The 8,554-nt window shown below is 41.7% G+C and overlaps 1 long non-coding RNA gene across 1 annotated transcript; it reads right to left on the bottom strand.

Moving 5' to 3' along the window:
* Nucleotides 1-965: 965 nt before the first annotated feature.
* On the bottom strand, nt 966-2,739 carry LOC112841793 (uncharacterized). The gene is made up of 6 exons (XR_003213164.1): nt 2,604-2,739; nt 2,276-2,422; nt 2,093-2,121; nt 1,908-1,935; nt 1,650-1,791; nt 966-1,364 (listed from the first exon to the last, which is right to left on the bottom strand). It is a non-coding gene; the product is annotated as an uncharacterized LOC112841793 (long non-coding RNA).
* Nucleotides 2,740-8,554: the final 5,815 nt, after the last annotated feature.

Genomic DNA, 8,554 nt, shown 5'->3' with positions numbered 1-8,554 from the left:
CCTAATAGAGGATTTTCCCACACTTCCTCTGACAAGCCATTCAACTGAGAAGAGTTAATTTGTTTCTAATGCTTGGCTAATGGAGGATTCTGATGGCAGGAATTGAGTGCTATTTTTTTGGGGGGGGGGATTGACTTCCTTGCCACACACTCGTCTTAAATTAAGTCTATAAGATGAAATTTTTTCCCCCTTTAAACCGCAGAGAGTCAGTTTACCTCAAGCTCTTGAGAATAGAAAAAGACGGCAAAATGGAAGTCAGTGTAGCACAGTTACACTCTACTAACCTGAACTGAGGGCTGAGAGCCCTTAAACTCTCATCAAGAGACACACAGTTTTTCACCCAGAAAGCATCTCTCCTGCAGTGGTGCATACATTGTTGCTTTTTTTCCTCCCCCCTCACTGTGGATGTCAAAGGAGGGAGTCTATGGGACTATCTCAGTTCTGCAGTGGCCAGTCAGTTAGCGTCTGATTGACAGCCTGTGGCGCTATCAACTGTCCTGCTGCACAGCAGGAGTGTCAGGGAAAGAGAGCAGGGGGTGAGGGTGAGGACGAAAGCAGAGCCATGCCTGGCAAAAGGGATGAGGCTCACCAAGGGCTATCTGGAAATAGCCCAAATATGGCTCTTCTAATCAATCTAATTCCGTCTGCAAGCTTTGGCCTTCTCTCTCAGACGTTTCACAGCGTCAAGATAACCTTATCTTAACCTGCCACATCCTTTACAATTAGCGCTCTCTCTAAAGACACTCACAAACACACACACAAACACACACACACATAGATGCTCTTGTGTTTGCACGCACAAATCTTAAACTGGCCACATGCATGCTCTGCAAACTGCTACCTTCTATTAATTATATGTTGCTTTAAATTTAGCCTGTCTGCATTTGAATACAAAAACAATGTACTCATGCATAAACATAGCAAACCATCTGAAACCATCTTTTTTAATACTCACTTTGGTTACATATCTTGGTTAGTTTGTATTAGCTGTCAAACATTTAGCATGGTTGGAGAAGTGAAGTGCATCCACTGGGATGATGCATGACAATAGCGTGAAAAGCCGTATCACAGGAAAGCTTCAGCTCTGCTCTGCTTATATTCACACCTGTGTTCTGGAAGAGCGAGCAAGCAGCGCGGCGCATCGTACACCGGTGACAGATGATCGGAGCATTTTGGTGCGGCTAGCGTGTTGTGGGGAGGGGTGTGTAGTGGGTGTCTAAAGTCTTGTGGATTATGTCGTGACATTTCAGATGGGCGTGAGTGAAAGGCTATGAAGATGAGACTTTAATGAGGTAGCAGGCAACATGGCGACATGTACACCTGCTCAGCTCCTGATTGGCACAGTAATCGTCCACTCAACAGTCCTGTGGGAGGGAAAGCAGAGACAGCAAATCTTGATGGAAGTATGGGCAGATGAAAGAAAATCTGTCAGGAATTTATATGTTTATGTTAGCATAAAAGATAGGTACATGTCGCTTTCTTGTATTGGAGGAGCTGGGGGGCGGGGGTTCCTTTTACATGCTTGGTTTTATCCTGGCCAATCTTAAAATATCTCAGCAGAAGATAAATCCCAGCAAGGTCATACTAACAAAGACTTTACCTCCTCCCTGTTTTCTCTTGCCTCAGATAACTCTTTGGATTTCAAATACCTTTTCTGCTGCCTTCCATGAAGTCAGGGACACAAGCTGGCTATTGATCCATTGCTTCACCATTTAATGTCTGTGCATTCAATGTATGTTTGTGTCTGTGCCAGGAATAAATGTGTTGGTGCTCTCACAGCTTTGTTTATGTCTGCAAAATCAAGCACATGCACACACACAGAGACACACATATACAAGCTGGTGGTGACTTGTCAGGATAATTAGGACTAGTAATGAGATGTGGTGGGTGGAGTGCATTTACTTTACCAGTGCTGATGACCAGTGCCCTTGAAGTCTATCAGAGGGACGAGGCAGTAACAGAGAAAGCACAAATACCACAGTGTTTTAGAGAGCATTCAGCAGAAGTTTAAACAATGCTTCCTGTCTGCATAAATAACAGAGCGTTTAGGAGTTATATCCAATGTGAAATAGGTTGATTAAATAGACTCTACCAGCGACTACTAGCACCACCCAGAGCAGTCTGCCCCTCATTTGACACCACATGCCAAAAAAAGGAAAAAAAAAAAAGATTAAAATAATTGATCAATTTACTCAGGGACCAAACTGATCAATGAGATACATTATTAAAAGAAGGCTATTGATCAGGATGGAGGCAAGCCGAGTAAAATGTTTACCGCAGCAGAGAGGCCGGGATCAATTGTGCGGCCAGTGCAGTTGAATAGAGCCCCATTTGGATCAATCTGTGATGGAGCAATAGGGCGTATGGATCTGCCCACTGTTCACTGTCCCTTTGTAGCAGATGAAGAATGAAAGAGTGAGACCTGAAATACAGTGAAGATCAAAGCTGGGTTAAGACAGACATTTTTGTTGCAACAAAAACAGACTTTCATCGGTGAGAATATGAGAAAAGATTCCACTAGGAGCTTCCTTGCTCACTGTTTTTATACAGAGTATACAACGTGCATGTTTGCATTACAGACTTTTACGTCATAGTTTGCTTACCCTCATTCTTTCCAATAATGTTTAAAAGTCAGGCATTTGAAATCATGTCCCATGATATGATGTATGGCCCGACCCCGCTCTTGACCAACACCTAAAACGGGAAACTAACCCTACACAAACTATTTCTGCATGTTCCCATAAACGAACGTATGTCGCGTGTGTGAGCCAGTTTAAGTATGCGTGCACAGCTGTACGTGCAAGTGAGCATACGCGTGCGCAGAGCGTGCGTGCGCACAGAGTGTATGTGTGACTTTAGCGGCTATTGATTGTGGGCAGGAGCATTTTAAAAAATGTCAACACACACCACTACTCCACCATCAGTTCAAGGAGCTATTTTCCACACAAAAGAAAGCTTTGAGGAGAGAAAAGAGAAGGGCAGAAAAAAGAAACAGATTTTAAAATGTGCTCTAAAGAACAGCAGACCAGCAGACTCAAGGCTCCTCTCTTCCCTCCCTTCTTTTCTGGCTGCTTTCTTTGCAGCTATAGAAAGGAACAGAATGATTGTGGGCTGCGATCGGAGGGAGACGGGGGTTACTGAATAGACCTCAACTCTTTTACAGATTTCCTCTCTCCCCACCATGGAGGACATCTGACCTTTGAGGGAGGGGGAGAATAAGAGAGACAGGGGGAGACAGAGATAAAGAAGGAGGGGTAGCTGGGAGAGAGGGGAGGGAAATCATAATGAAAAGTGGTAATTCCTTAGAGAGGGAGCGAGAAAGAAATGTCTAAGGGCCAGTAATGAGATCGTCTGACTAGCGGGTTGCTATAGCAACCACCACAGTATTACTATACACTACACTCTATGAATGAGAGAAAGACCATCCATTGTGGCCACAAGTGGATGGGTCAGAGAGAAAAAGAAAGACAATGGGAGTATGAAACAAGGGAACCGACTCAGTGTTAAATGGGTGATACATTAAATGTCATATAGTTTAAAGGGCAAACAGGAATAGGGAAATGTAGGGATGCATAATGACAGATACATAAAGTAACTTTTTAACAAGCATAGACAACTATAATGTGCCATAATTTTTTTTTTAATTGGTCAGTTACATTTAGGGAGGCCGATTGCTGTGAGCTCCACCTCCTGAAAGGTCCAAGCGGAAGACAGTGACTGCGGGTCTTGCTTTTTAGCCCAGTGTTTGTAATGTCTAATTGGATAGCCAGGGATCCAGGTGGGGGGAAGTTAACCCTTTACAATTGTTAGGTTGGTTGGTGGGTCAGGCTGGACTCCCCCAGCTCTGTTGAGTTGAGCTGCAGATCTGATTACTGTGGTCTCTTCACAAAGCCTGCTTCCACCACCTGCTCCCACTCCATTCCTCCAGCCTCTGATAAACTATCATCAGTGCAGATTGAGACAAATGATCTCCCTCTCTCTCGTAGTCCCACTGCCCAACTGTTTGTGCACGTACGAGTGAATATGTGCACGTTCAAGAAAAATGTAGGGTTGGTGGTTGAGTGGGATGCATGGGCTGGGGCGATCGAGAGAGGAGTAGTTTTGTTTTTTTGATTACAATATGTTTCTGAAGTGGATTGCGCTCACGAGTCGTTATGTGATTTAACTTGGAATAATTTCAGTTCCTTGGTGGGAACACAACGTTATCTAGGGACAGAGCAGAAAAGATCAGTTTACATACACATTTTTTTCAGTCAAACTTGCCTTTTGGGTCTGTACAGCGTAATCGTGTGACACTGGCCCATGGGTAACGAACATTTCCTTCCTTGGAGGAAGTACTGGTTCATGTGAGCCCCGGAGACAGGAGGCGGTGTGGGTTCATGATAATCATACTGAATGGACAATGCCGTAGATAGGTTTGGGCGAGCTAACATGCACGCATGCCTGGTTTGACAGGCAGGGCCTGCAGGAACTGGCCATGAATACACACTCACGCTATGGGGCCAACAACAAAACAGGCAGATAAGAAGCCTAGACATCCCACCTCCATTTTTTTTTTATTGGTTTGTGGGGTATGATGAAAAAGGTACACAGGGATGCCATACACACCAACATGTGTGTGTTTGTGAAGTAGGGAAAAGGACCAAAGATGACCCTTTACGTTGAACATTGCTGTTAACAGGCTAGCTAATATTATGGTTTGTCAAGATTAGATCAAATGTCTGGGTTTGTTTGTTTGTTTTGCAAATTTGTATTTCTAACATCTAGACAGACATTTTCCCTTTTTTTGAACCAATTAAGACATTTATTAACATTAACACAACATTGACACAGAATGAGAATATTTTACTGAAAGAGCTCGATGGGCAAGGATCAGGGGAGGAGGAGGAAGGGTGGACCCGTCACTGATACTCTGTCAGATTTACAGCTAGACATGCTGACCTCATTGTGCTACTTTTTTATACTAGAAGCCAAGTTACATAACAATTCAATGCTCCACAGTGGCCTCTAAAACTATTGGGGCAAAATGTAATTCCATATTCTTTTATTTCCAAATCATATCAACCTTAGTTGACATGATTTGGAAATATATAATAAGTGTATGTGTAAGTTCTTCTTTAACCTGTGTTGATTAGTAGTCCTCAGCTGGTGATGCTTACCTCTAACACTGCAGTTGCAAAAGTATGATAGCCATCATGTTGGATTTATTTCTTCTCACGCTTTACTGTATTGATTTCAAAGGATTATGGGAAAACAGCATCAACATTTAAAGGCAGACCTAAGTGCTGTAAATACACCATCAACTAAAAGAATAGAATCAGCTCTTACTGCTCAAAAAGGCAGGGCAGGTGGTGCAACAAGGGAAGGATCACATTCATAAGCTGCAAACATTAAACCTAAGAAGATGTCTTTTATTGGAAGAGTCAGCAGAAGACCAAGTCTGGATTGATTTTCTACATGTCCTTATTTGTAAATCCTTTAATGTAACCGATATTACTTTTCTATCCTGGTGAAAGTGTTATTCTTTAATCTGTCGGAAACAAAGGTGCGAAACGGTATTTCAACTCCTCGGATGTGAGTCGTAACTTCAGGATGAATGTTTCACATTTGCTTCTTAATATTAAATGAAATAGTAACCATGGCAACATCAGGATGTTTTGCTTTCCCAAAACAGTAAGACAGACATAAATGCCATTTCTATCTAGTTCCTTATCAGCACTAGACCAGAGGACACAGGCTGCCCTTCCTTGTCCCCGCAACTACAACCTCTTTTAGGAATCCGGGGCCACCACTTACCATTGTGCTGTCCTACAGGAAGCACAGCTCACTGCTCACTCCCAGCATTCACTGGGTTTCCTGTGTCAGGTTACCACATCCTGTGTTTATTTTCTTTGCTTTTTGTCTGTATCCACCCTATAGGATTTTTCTAACATCCACTATCTCAACAGTTGGAAAGAGGTGTTGCTCACTGACAAACGTCTTTTTTGCGTCTATCTCTTTAGAGATATATACTCTCCCTCTGTGAAGAATTTTGACTTGCTTTGATTAGACTTGGATCTTTGCATGGTTTTCCCTCTCAAGTTTGCAGAAAACAGCTAAACCAAAAAGAACCTCAATCAATTTCAAATTAAGCAGTTCATTCAATGGACATTGTCTTTGACAGATAAGCTTGTTACACCTTGAGAAAAAGGCTAAAGGAAAGACTTTAAAACAATCTCTTCAAAGTAATTATTGCTCAGCTTGTTTTTTTCCCCCCTTTCTACTCTTCTAAAACAAACAGCTTTGGAAAACTTAGAAGGGTGTGATTGATAGAGAGCATGAATGATGTATAAAGTCTATTTTGCTGAGATCGATACTGAATTTCATTAGGACACAACTTGTGTGCGTGCACTCACACACACACCACTCTTACTGAGGGCATTGCAGGGTTTCCACCGTTGCAAACCTTGCACTGTATTTCCACTGATGAACATAAAGCTGAGTATGTGCCTGTTATCATCTTATATCAGCGCCTCGTAACAAGGTGCCCTGTCTTATGCTGACTTGCATTAGTTGCACTGATATGGTTAGGCTTTCCATGTCCTACCACAAAGTGTTCACTTGCATGCTAAACACTGACCTCTCAACCAAAGTAACACAGCTCTTCTTCATTTACCTCTTTGAGAATCCCCACGAGTATAGCTCACCTCTATTGTCCTTCCTCCTACTCTTGTATGCCCTGTGTGATGACTATGCTGTTACTGCATTCATATCCAACATCCATCTTAGTGTCCATCGTGCACCTTGATAAGCAAAGTGAAAAGAGAGGGCGGACATACAGTCTTGAAAAAAGTGAGTTTATCCCATGGAAACTGACTACATTTTTGTAATGTCTGTACAGGCAAATATGTGATGCTATTTGAAGACTGGCAACAGAGAAAAGCAAAAATGTGTTCTTTGGAAAATGCAAATATGCCCTTGGGTTTACGAGCCAGTATTGCTCATTTTAACATAAATGACATCATGAAAGTATTTTGTGTACCTGTCCACTGGCCATCAGGTATTGGCTTTATGACATTTTTTGACCACTTTTCTATGCAAAATGCCTTCAGTTGCAAAAAGTTCCAATTTGTAATTCTCCACATAACCTTTATATTTGAATTAAATCTGAGCTTTAGATGAGTTTCGGTCTCTTATTATTATATTTGATTTAATTTTATTTAATTTTTATCTTTTGTTTGTTTGTTTGTGTGTGTGTGTGTGTGTGTGTGTGTGTGTGTGTGTGTGTGTGTGTGTGTGTGTGTGTGTGTGTGTGTGTGTGTGTGTGTGTGTGGCACAGCATCATTTACTATTGAAAAGCCCAGTTCGGCCTTAACTTCAACTACTGGACAGATGGTCTCACACTATCTCCTACCCTTCCATATGATGTAGAACTTCTTGCAGAATCAGTGACTGCAAGCTGCCCACTCCCTGACGCAGCAAAGTGACTCCCAAACCGTAACATTTTCACAAGCCAGCTTCACAGTTTGTATGAGATTCTTCTTCTGAAAAGCTGTTTTTTGTCTGTGCCAAGCATGTCAACTGTTACCCTCGGCAAACAATTCAACCTTTGGATTTATTTGCACATTATTCCAAAAGCACTGGTCTTTGCCCATATTGTCCAGCATATTCGTTGCAGTCTCTTACTGTTTGTACACACATGCACTTTGGCACCGATAGTTACCTGCTGCTTGCAGAATGAAATATTCTTGTAAACTCTTTATATCAAACATTCAGGTTTTGGACTGAATTTGCCAGGTTTGTGAGTTCAAGACGTATTGGCTGTCATTTGTAAGCTACACCATTTGTTGAGGACTTCCATTATAACCGAATGATTTGCTTCATATTATTTGTAAAGTTTCTTACCAGACACGTGGGTATTCACATTATTCCTGAAGCTCTGCTGAAAGCCAGGCATCATAACAAAATGTATTTCTTCACTTCATCTTTACTAGCTCCTAATCTGGAATCCCTAATTTTATGGATTGGCCCTGCTCACTTTTTGTGACTAATCTTTTTTTTTTTTAAAGACAAAGGAAGACTGAAGCTACGTCTCAGTATTAGGGCCACATAAAGAAAAGAATGATATTGCTCATTTTGAAAATTAAGTTGAAATTTCAAGATTAAACGCAAATTACTGTGTTGAGTTTTAAAGTTGAAATGTGTTGATTAAGTTGTCATTTCAAGTAAAACAACTGCGATGACTGCTATAACCTCTACACAATGTCTTGTGTATATGAGTTAGTGAAACAACCTGATCCTGGTCCCACTTAAACACTTTATAACGAAACTCCATGTCGACGTCATATCCCGTCACAGCATTTCCATGAAACATGGGATGAGCCCATGGATATTCATTTCAGATGCATGAGCTCAACACAACCTGGTCTCATATGAGACACAGTCACTTAAAACCACTTTATGTAGTTGCAGTAAGTAATGTGCTCAAAATACATGCTGGCACCACGACAACAAATTAATTTCTCTTGATCACATGAGGTAGCAGAATAAAGGACAGAGTTAGTTTTAGGGGGAT

The sequence above is a fragment of the Oreochromis niloticus genome, linkage group LG12, assembly GCF_001858045.2.
Source record: "Oreochromis niloticus isolate F11D_XX linkage group LG12, O_niloticus_UMD_NMBU, whole genome shotgun sequence".
Classification (NCBI taxonomy): Eukaryota; Metazoa; Chordata; class Actinopteri; order Cichliformes; family Cichlidae; genus Oreochromis; species Oreochromis niloticus.
Note: the sequence above shows the minus strand (reverse complement) of the source record. Positions and strands in the feature narration are given on the sequence as shown.